This window comes from Camellia sinensis, chromosome 9 (genome assembly GCF_055761805.1).
Source record: "Camellia sinensis isolate YWXY chromosome 9, ASM5576180v1, whole genome shotgun sequence".
Taxonomy (NCBI): Eukaryota; Viridiplantae; Streptophyta; class Magnoliopsida; order Ericales; family Theaceae; genus Camellia; species Camellia sinensis.
Window position 1 is genome coordinate 194,312,236 of NC_138969.1, and position 10,290 is coordinate 194,322,525.

The 10,290-nt window shown below is 31.2% G+C and overlaps 1 long non-coding RNA gene across 3 annotated transcripts; it reads left to right on the plus strand.

Annotated features, from left to right (window-relative positions):
* Positions 1-367: 367 nt before the first annotated feature.
* On the plus strand, positions 368-7,176 carry LOC145798931 (uncharacterized). 3 transcript variants are annotated; one of them, XR_014340834.1, is made up of 9 exons: positions 371-523; positions 671-770; positions 1,085-1,201; positions 3,018-3,180; positions 3,311-3,448; positions 4,192-4,503; positions 4,601-5,367; positions 6,599-6,646; positions 6,946-7,174. It is a non-coding gene; the product is annotated as an uncharacterized LOC145798931 (long non-coding RNA). The 3 variants fall into 3 exon arrangements; XR_014340835.1 differs by having other exon boundaries at positions 368-770; positions 3,003-3,180; positions 6,946-7,176; XR_014340833.1 differs by having other exon boundaries at positions 371-770; positions 6,946-7,173.
* Positions 7,177-10,290: the final 3,114 nt, after the last annotated feature.

The following is a 10,290-nucleotide window of genomic DNA, read 5'->3' on the forward strand; positions in this document are numbered from 1 at the left end:
TCGTCGAATTCTAAAATATGAACAATTTTGATCATTAAAACGAAATCTTAAAATGAGCCCAACAGGCCGAGCTGGATGTTCAGTCTGATAATGGCCCCGTTTGGTAGAGCTGTAGGAAAGTGATTATAACTTATAGCCTAACAGCTTATAGTTTATAGCTGTGAACATAAGCTGATTTTTGACTTATAAATTAAGCTCATCCTCCCCCACTCAAAGAATAAGTTGATTTTTGACTTATAAAAAGTTATAAATTGTATTGTTAACACTACTAGAAAATTGACTTTTTGCGTCTAGTTTTTTGCGACTGTTTGATTAGCCGTGGCAAAAAAAAAAAAAAAAAACGCGACAACATGATGAAACGCAAGTAGGTAGTAAAAGGTCCCTATTTTTCATTTATTTGCGCCCTTTGGTTTTGCCCTAGCAGGCTCACTCGACTCTCTCTCTCGTTCTTGCTTTCTATCTCGCTCTTGCTCTCGCTCTCTCTCTCGCTCACGTACCCATCGTTGTCTGAAGGACTCCATCAGTATGAATCTCTCCCTCGATCTCTCAATCTCTCTGTTTCTGTCTCGATCTCTCTTTCTCTCTTGAACTCTCAATCTCTCTTTCGCACAATCTTGCTCTCTCTGTATCTGTGTACATATCTCGCTGCAATTTGCTTGATTCATCGCAGAGAAACCCTATCTCTACTAGTAGACCGCATTGAAAAGGTCTCTTGGAGTTCTCAAATGCAGCAGAGTAAGCTCACCTATCACGCATTGTGTACAAATTAGGTACCAACTCTCTTCAAATTTCCTCTGTTTTTTTGTTTTGATTTGTTTCATATTTGTACTTGATCTGGTTTTGTATCTGAGAGTTCCTTTGTTTTTATTTTTTGCACTATAATAATACATTTTTTTGTTGGTTTGTTCTCATTTGAGTTTGAAATTGTGTTTGATCTGGTTTTGTAGATCAGATTTCTTTGGTTTATTGTGATTAATTTAGTTATCTTTTGCTCATCAAATTGATATGACAATCTTACGATTGCAGTTCTTTGTAATTTTATCTAGCGTTAGTCAAATGAAGTTATCTATGGTTTTTCTTGCAGGTGATTGCAAATTCAATCTCACTATTAAATCCATTTGATGTTATCAAACTTTTAGACTCACTGATATCTATAATCCATCTGATGTCTCTGTAATCCAGCTCTCTTCTCTGCTCTTCGGTACTCTCTCTTTCTCTCTCTCTCTCTCTCTATATATATATATATATATATATCCATGTAATGTATAACTATATACATACATACATTCCATTTCTATGTCCATCAAATGAATCAGATTACTCTGAGACGACGAGTACAGTATTATCTACTGTACAATCGGTATCGAGCAAGCTTTTTTTAACTGCGAGAAATCTCTCTTTGTATGCTTGACTAAGCAATCTCGATGATTGTGAATTTTTTGAATCACGTGATTAACATGAGTTTTGTGATTTTACTTGTTATCGTCCATTCTTCCACGATTCAATCATCATGTTTTGTAAATTCTTCGACTACAATGTGAATTGTCTTTGTGATTGAACTCTCAAGTCTTGACTTAATTGTGCATTGAAGAAAATTGGTCTGGTAATTTGAGTTACTTGTCAAAAATAAAAAATAGTAAATAGAATGGAATCAAGAATTCTCTGAATTAGGTAATTTGAAAGGCTATTTTTTGTTTGTTTGTTTTTTTTCCCCCCTCCCTTTGATGATTTTAAAATGTTACATGGCTTGGAGGCACTTAGATTGTACTTAGACTGTGTATGAAATAGAGCTTCTTCTCATTATAAGTGACTTCAATCGGGATAAAATTTATGTGACAATAGTTTTATATATATGCATCTATCTTTTTTCTTCAGGTTTTCTAATGGATGGTTGTTAAGATTACTAATAAAAGTTTATGCAAACAATTTGAATTTTGGCTTGATGAATTTGATTGGCTGTACTTTGGCACTTCTTCACTTCATCTACTCCTTAAGATGTAGGTCCTTTATGATTGCTGGTAGTTCTAAATTTTGATTTTCAGCTAACCGAGCTCCGACTATTCGATATGTTTCTTGCTGGAAGTACCGTGATCTCATTGATAATGAGTGGGCCAAATAATTCAATCGGGTAGGTAGCTGAACCATACCACATAGTTCTAAAAGAATGAAAGTTGCAAGAAAGGCAGCAGCAATATACTAGAAAGAACTTTTTCAATATTGCCCCTATGCAATCCATTGTATAGATGTTGGGACGTGTGGACACTAAGATAGAATAGACCTGCTAATAAAGATGATGAGAGGTTATTCCTCTCATGAGGTTATTCCTCATCCAGTCCTATGATTTGTTGATGTTCCTAGATACAAGTTTTGCACAACTCCTCCAACATCTCTCAGACCCCCAGCCCCAAAAAATAAATGAAGTAAGCTGCATGATCTCAAAATTCATTTCACCATTTTCAAATTCATACAAAGAAAAATCGCAGTTATGCCTCATACTCTCTAAGTAAATGAACAAGTTCTCACTTTATGGCATTAGACTCCATGATTATTAGTAAATGGTTAGAAGTTGCTCACAAGAAAGTTATGCTAAATAATAGTAGAAATGTAAAAGAAAAAAGAGAAATGTGCAGTTGACAACTTAGGACTGATTGATGCTGTATTAATTCGTGAAAGAAGATTTGCTTTATTAGTTAGTTAGAGTGAAAAAGGAGGAACAAAATGTGTAATTGATGCTTTATGAATTTAGTAATTAATGAGGATTTTGAAATAATAAATTATGTTTGGTTGCCCAGAGGGTTGAAAACTTAACATAAGTTTGCTTTTGGAATCACATTATTCTTGTCCCGGGACATAATAATCATAATAATAGTGATGATGTGGAAGTTAGTGTATTTTTGCTTTTACCTAGATGAGTTGGGGATTGTACCCTACTGAATTCTATTTTACCTTTATAGTATCTATTTTTGTCTCATTATTTTCAAAATTTTAAGTTTGCATACTAGTTTTTCAATTTTCAGGGACAATTTACAACTTTTAAGGCAGCGATATTACTATGCCACATGGAAAGCTGATGGAACACGATATATGATGCTAATTACTTGGGATGGGTGTTACGTGATTGATAGAAATTTTTGTTTCCAAAAGGTTGAGTTGCGGTTTCCTTGCAAAAGCACAAATAAGGTAATCATGCAATATGCCATATTCATATTCTCTATCCTAAGAATGTTTTTGGTTTCCAAATAAATCAATTAATTCATTAAATTAAAAAAATTGTTAGATGGCCTTTTTCATGTATGTTGTTTGTTGTCAGGGTATATTTGAGAAGACGCATCACTATACATTACTTGATGGAGAGATGGTAATTGACATTGAGCCAAAGACGCAAAAGCAGGAGAGAAGATACCTTATTTATGATCTGATAGCAATTAACCAAGTGTTTATTATGGAGGTTAGACATATCATATATGGTGGCTATACCAATTGAAAAGGCTATTCTACTTGTATAATGTAGTTTTACTCCCATATATTATTAAATTTCAAGTATCTGTTGATTACATGTTGATGTGGAGTTCTACTCCATGCTAGAACATAGGCATGTGGTCTGCAACAGGTGGATCCATCATTCCTTCTCAAAGAGTAGTTCAGTTAGTCTTTTTGACTTTTTTTTTTGTTTTGTTTGTTTTTTCCCATAAGTCTTTTCGTAAGAGCAGTTTTCACCTCACTGCTGCTTATCTTAGAATAGTTAGCCTTCTCTGAAATGTAAAAGTACGCATTGAAGTTTTTAAACAATGTCAGGTGTCTATAGGCTATAAAGACTTAACAGTTGGTCCTTTAGTATTATTTCCCTGATAACTTCTCTCTAAACTCCGCAGAATCTCATAGTAGGTTAATGTGTGGTTGTATGTTCCTGTTTTCTTTTTTCTTCTTTTTTCCCCCTCCTTTTCTTATTTGGTTCTAAATTGTCTGGTGGTGAATAATTTGGTCTTTGAACATCATTACAGCGACCATTCAGTGAACGGTGGATTATACTTGAAAATGAAGTGATCTGTGGAAGATGAAGATTTATTTCATTACTTTCTGCACTCAATGATTACATTATAGTAGAGATGATATTTATAACTAACACACACTAACTAACTAATTCACTAACAAACACTTCTAACTAATTAACAAACTTTACAACTGTTACAGATATTATAATGAGGACTGCTATCAATACAGGACTGTGATAGACAACATATCAATGCTGATTCTGATGCAGTAGGGAGCTGCTGTGACTGATGAGTAAACTATTGAGATGCAGTTGAGCTACTGCTGTGACTGATGAGGCTTGGACTGAGTGAACTGATGAAGCTTGGACTAAGGGAACTGTGGAAATGCAGAGTCAGTTACAGAGGCAGTTACAGATGGAATCTTATCATGATCAAACCTCGAAACAGTGAGCGTGACTTTTTGTACAAGAGCAGAAATCCATACTACAGATACGACTTGGAGTCATTCAGGGTATGAAAGGGGGAACAAGAGATCATTAACTGCCCTCAATTCTATTTTCAATCATTGCATTCTTTTCTTTTATTGATTATTTATTTTGCTTTGTCAGGTGAGGAGGAAGGATTTTTATTTGCTGTCTACAGTTACTAAGCTTTTAAAGGAATTTATTCCAAGACTTTCACATGCAGCAGATGGTCTTATATTCCAGGTTCTTAAGGATTATTTTTTGGTAGCTTTATTAAAAAAATAAATCTGGAAATTTAAATATAATATGATACTGTTCAAACAATGTGATTTTTGCATTCTTTTACTTTTGAAATATCAGTTACGAACACGGGAATGTTCAGTGCATAGGAAATGTGTGTCAAGAAAAGTGATTTTGCACTATTTTATTTTGGAAATATTAATTACTATGCACAAGAACATATTCAGGTGATATTATGTGTTTGAAAATAGAAAAATGCTCCATACCCATCCCCCCCCCAACCCAAAACCCAAAATGATGTGGCGAACAATAAAATGTTTTACTTTGGAAATTCCCAATTGCTTTGTCAAAAGAATATTGCAACATAGTCAGTTGATAGTATGTATTTGAAAAATGTGATTTATTGATGAGATCACACAGCGTGTGACACAAGACGTTGAGTCTAGGTTCACTACGATGATCAAGAACCTAACGCCACGTGTTTTGTTCTTAGAGTCATAGGGTATGGCTGGGAGTATGAGCTTGAGAGAGGTGCAATACTTACAAATTGACGAATTTTACGTTTTATCAATTTGCATATATACATATGGAAATTATTAACACATTATACTAACATATTGTAGGTGTCAGATGCATCTAGTGGGCAACAAGCTTCAAAAGAAAATGAATAGGTATGCCACTATACTATATTTCTGCATGTATTTATGATATTTGCTGTGTATGAAGTTCTTGAAGGATATCACTATATTTCCCCATGTATTATGTCGTATTAGGTCTGAAATTTATCCCTAGAGCATATCATATGGACCAAATCTGGTACTGCAAATGGGCTTTCTTCAGACTGTAATATGATTCAATTGCAAATGGGTTTTCTTCAGGGACATCATTTACATAGAAAGCAAGTAACATGCATATGCATAAAGGGTATATCATTTGCTGTGGAATGAGTTCAGACAATCATTGTCTTGATCCATACATTTTAATGAGTAGTTATAATTATCTGAGTACAGGTTGTCACACAATGGAATTTTAATTTATATCACAATTTTTTTCTTTGTTATGCTAGAATCTTATTCAAAATACGAATGAGATAAGACTGGAGTTATAATCCTTCATTTTTTAGGGGCTTGGCTCATCTAAATGACACCTCAAGAGGCCTTGAAAATTTGATTGGGCTGCAGGCCTATGAACCGAATACCAAGAGAGAGCCAAGTTCTGTATGCTGATTGACCCAAAAAATAGTGGCCATGTTTACTGAAAATTTGATTCCAAAAGTGATAGCAATAGACACTATTGTTAGTCTATACAATATTTTAGTGCAGCTGCCTTTATCCCCATCAATGGTAACACAGACTTCTTGCCTAACATGAAATCAAAGCCTTTTGAATTTGTTGCTTTTTAAACTTGGTTGCATCTATAAGTCTTTGTTTAATTGCCACTTGCAGATTGAGTTCAGCTGTGGTGATTCATGACCATCATTTACTATACTAACACTTGTTCCACATTTGGACTTCATAGATTTTACAGCTTAGCTATTATCAAATTTAACATTAAATTTTTTCGATCCATCTAAGTAGCAAAATTCAAATTCCCTTATTGATCAATTACTAGAAGCGGGTCAAATTCAAGAATGATTGTCTTGATGATGGTCATACCAGTAGTTATTTAATTTTTTTTCCCTTTTGTTTATTTATTTTTATTTTTTGACAACTCCACTAGTACCTGTCACGTGCTAGTAAAATTCTATAGACAAATTTTAGATTAGCCAGATATTTATACATTCTAGCGAAGCTATATACATACCTTGACAGCTGCACATTAGCTTATGTAATTTTAGTTATAGTATGCATTTGAGATTCTACTCTTACGTGCTATATTGACAAGAAGTTCCTTAGCTTTCAGGTTGATAACTTGGAATTTCTGAGGGAAATGAGGATCAACCCAATAAAGGTTGGTTTTTTTAATTTGGCACTAGATTACACTAGTAGTTCTATTATACATATTATAGTTCCCGCAATCCCTCTTGTTTCACTTGTTTTTGTTCTGATAACCAGAATTTTGGTTATATTTTCTAGTCTTTCTTATGTTCATCTGACATAGAATAATTATGTGTGTACTTGCTTACACATGCACATGCACATGCGCTCCAAAAATTAACCCCATGAATCTGGAAGGACTTCTGCTCTCACCTTTATAGTGAAATAATTCATCTTTGTTGCTTGTGACATTTTGGTTGGCATCAATTATAGGTTGCCAAAGCATTAGTGGAAGTGTTTGCTGAAAAGATCTTGATGAATATGGGTGCAAGGTGTTATGCCAGTTCATTGATAGAGTGGAGAAACACCCGAGCAAGAAAATTGATGAGAAGATTGGCCAGTTCTGGATTGTATTTTTTTCATAAAAGAACTTTTTTCAAGTTTTTAGTTGTAATAACTTTTACATGTAGCTCAAATTTTAAGACTCAAATAGAATGTTCAATAAAACTATAATGCTATACTGTCTGAATTCTTGTCATTGTTATTCCTAGAGTGCTTAACGCTACACTTTCATTTATTTATTTTTGTTTTTATTTTTAATTTTTTGCGACGGTAACAAGATGGTCGCCAAAGATCATGTTAGTGTTTTTCTTTGTTTTTTGCGACGGCAAAATAGCGGTCGCCATAAGTAGTTTAGGTGGTCGCAAATAATTTGTGACCGTTGTTTTGCCGTCGCAAAAAGTATTTGCCACCACCATATTCGCGACCCCCATTTGCTGTCGCATGAGCCGTCGCAAAAAGTCTTTTGCGACTGTTTTTTATTATTTGCGACGGTTTATAGCGGTCGCAAAAAGTGATTTTTTTAGTAGTGTAAGCTGAATCAAATACATCAAAATAACTTAAATTAAGTTAAAAACTGAAATAAGTTAAAAATAAGTCTTACCAAACAGGCCCAATACATTAGAGAAGATGGAAACTGGCTTGTATTTATTTATTTCAGCGCCGTTATCTCCATCAAATTTATTTAATCCAAATTTATCTAAATAAATATCTTTTCGGTAAGAGACTCGTGTGCAAGAAATTTTTATCGAGAAGATACTCATTCAAACCAAACAAATTTGGCTGATAAAACATTAATCTATTGATTTAATAAATTGTCTGAATTTCTCTTATTTCAAAAAATAATAATAATTAATAATCTACCGGAATTTGTTTTGACCTTTCCAGAGAAGATGGAAGTGGGAATAATCAAACACTTTTTAATTAAACACTTTAAAGTTGCTTATTGGAGCCTTCTATGGGTGGATGCGCAACCTTTTATACCATTCCATTCCATAATCGGCAGAGTTATTCAACATTACATAAGGAGAAACGTTTTTTTAGTGACAAGAGTTGTGGGAGTTTTAAATTTTTAAATTCAATTTTATGATTGTTTAAAATTTTTTTAAATTATAAAAAATATTTTATTGGTTAAACTCTTATTTAATCATAACAATAAAATTCTAAATATTCTATAAATTATGCTTTTTAAAAGGAAAGGATAGTCAACTATTTCAAAATTTCAATTTGTGTACTACTATATATGGAAGTAATTTATTAAAATCTAATTATTTTTTATTTTTAAAAAAGTTTATTGGTTAACTCTAATTTAACCCTAACAATTAAACTCTAATTATTCCATAAATTATGACTTCTAAAATGAAAGTAAGCTAAATTATTTTAAAATTTAAATTTGTGTGCCACTAATATGGAGGCAATTCAAAAAAATCTAATTATAATCATAAAAAAAACTCTAATTGTTTCATAATTTATGATTTCAAAAAATATATATATATATTTCTATTTTAAAATTTAAAATTATGTGTCATCTTTTTAGTGACAAGGCTTGTAGGAGCTCTAAACCCTCAAACTAAATTTTATGATTTTATGATTTTTTAAAAAATAAAAAATATTCTATTGGTTAAACTCTTATTTAATCATAAAAATAAAACTCTAATTATTTCATAAATTAAGATTTTTAAAAAGAAAGTATGCTTAACTATTTCAAGATTTAAATTTGTGTGATACTATGTATAAGAGCAATTCACTAAAATCTAATTATTTTTTATTTAAAAAAAATTCTATTGGTTAACTCTAATTTAACCATAACAATTAAACTCTAATTATTCCATAAATTACGACTTCTAAAAGGAAAGCATGATCAATTATTTTAAAATTTAAATTTCTGTGTCACTACTGTGGAAGCAATACACTAAAATATAATTATAACAATAAAAAAAACTCTTGTTATTCCATAATTTATGATTTTTAAATATATACAATAAAACTCCAATTATTCCAACAATTACGATTTTTAAAAAGAAAGAATGCCCTACTATTTCAGAATTTAAATTTATGTGCTACCATATATGGAAGCAATTCACTAAAATCTAATTATTTTTTATTTTTAAAAAAGTCTATTAGTTAACTCTAATTTAACCATAACAATTAAACTCTAATTATACCATAAATTACGACTTCTAAAAGGAAAATATGCACAATTATTTTAAAATTTAAATTTGTGTGCCACTAATATGGAAGCAATTCAGTAAAATCTAATTATAATAATAAAAAAACTAATTATTCCATAATTTATGATTTTTAAATACATATACACTAGCCTATCACCCGTGCTATGCACGAAATAATTATAAATATTTATATTTGTTATTAATTTTTTTTAATATATAAATTATGTTTTTTAAAGATTTTTTATAAAAATAATTTAACAATCTTATCACTAGCCATAGTGTATGAGAGAAGTTGAAAAGGATACTGCAGTAACTATACACGGATTGTATCTATAATTATTTGTATAAGGGGATTTTAAATGCTGATCAGAAAATTTTAACAAAATCAATAAATGCAGGCATGTGGAAAGACATGTAGATTGAAAAAAATTAATAAATGCTAATCAGGAGATTTTGACCAAATAAATAAATGCTGAGTTTTTTTTTTAAAATAAAAAATAAAAAATTTAGAAAATTCAGATTGAGATATTGAAACTCTCACAGGCCGTGGGGTTAAAAACCCCATTTTTCTTAATATATAGTATATAGTATAGATAGCCTATCACCCGTGCTATGCATGGGATAATTGTAGATATTAATATTTGTTTTAATTTTTTTTGATATATAAATTATGTTTTTAAAGATTTTTTATAAAAATAATTTAACATTCTTATCACTAATCATAGTGTATAGGAGAAATTAAAAAGGCTACTGCAGTAACTATGCACGGGCTGTATCTATAATTATTTGTATGAGAGAATTTTAAATGCTAATCAAGGATTTTGACCAAGTCAATAAATGTAGGTATGTGGATTGGAAAAAGTTAATAAATGATGATCAGGAAATTTTGACCAAATCAATAAATGCTGAGGTTTTTTTTTTAAATCAAAAATTTAGAAAATTAATATTGAGAGATTGAAACTCCCACAAGGCTTGGGGTTTAAAAACCCCATTTTCCTTAATATATTTACTAGCCTATCACCCGTGCTATGCACGAGATAATTATAGATATTTTATATTTGTTTTAGATTTTTTTTAATATATAAATTATGTTTTTAAAGATTTTTTA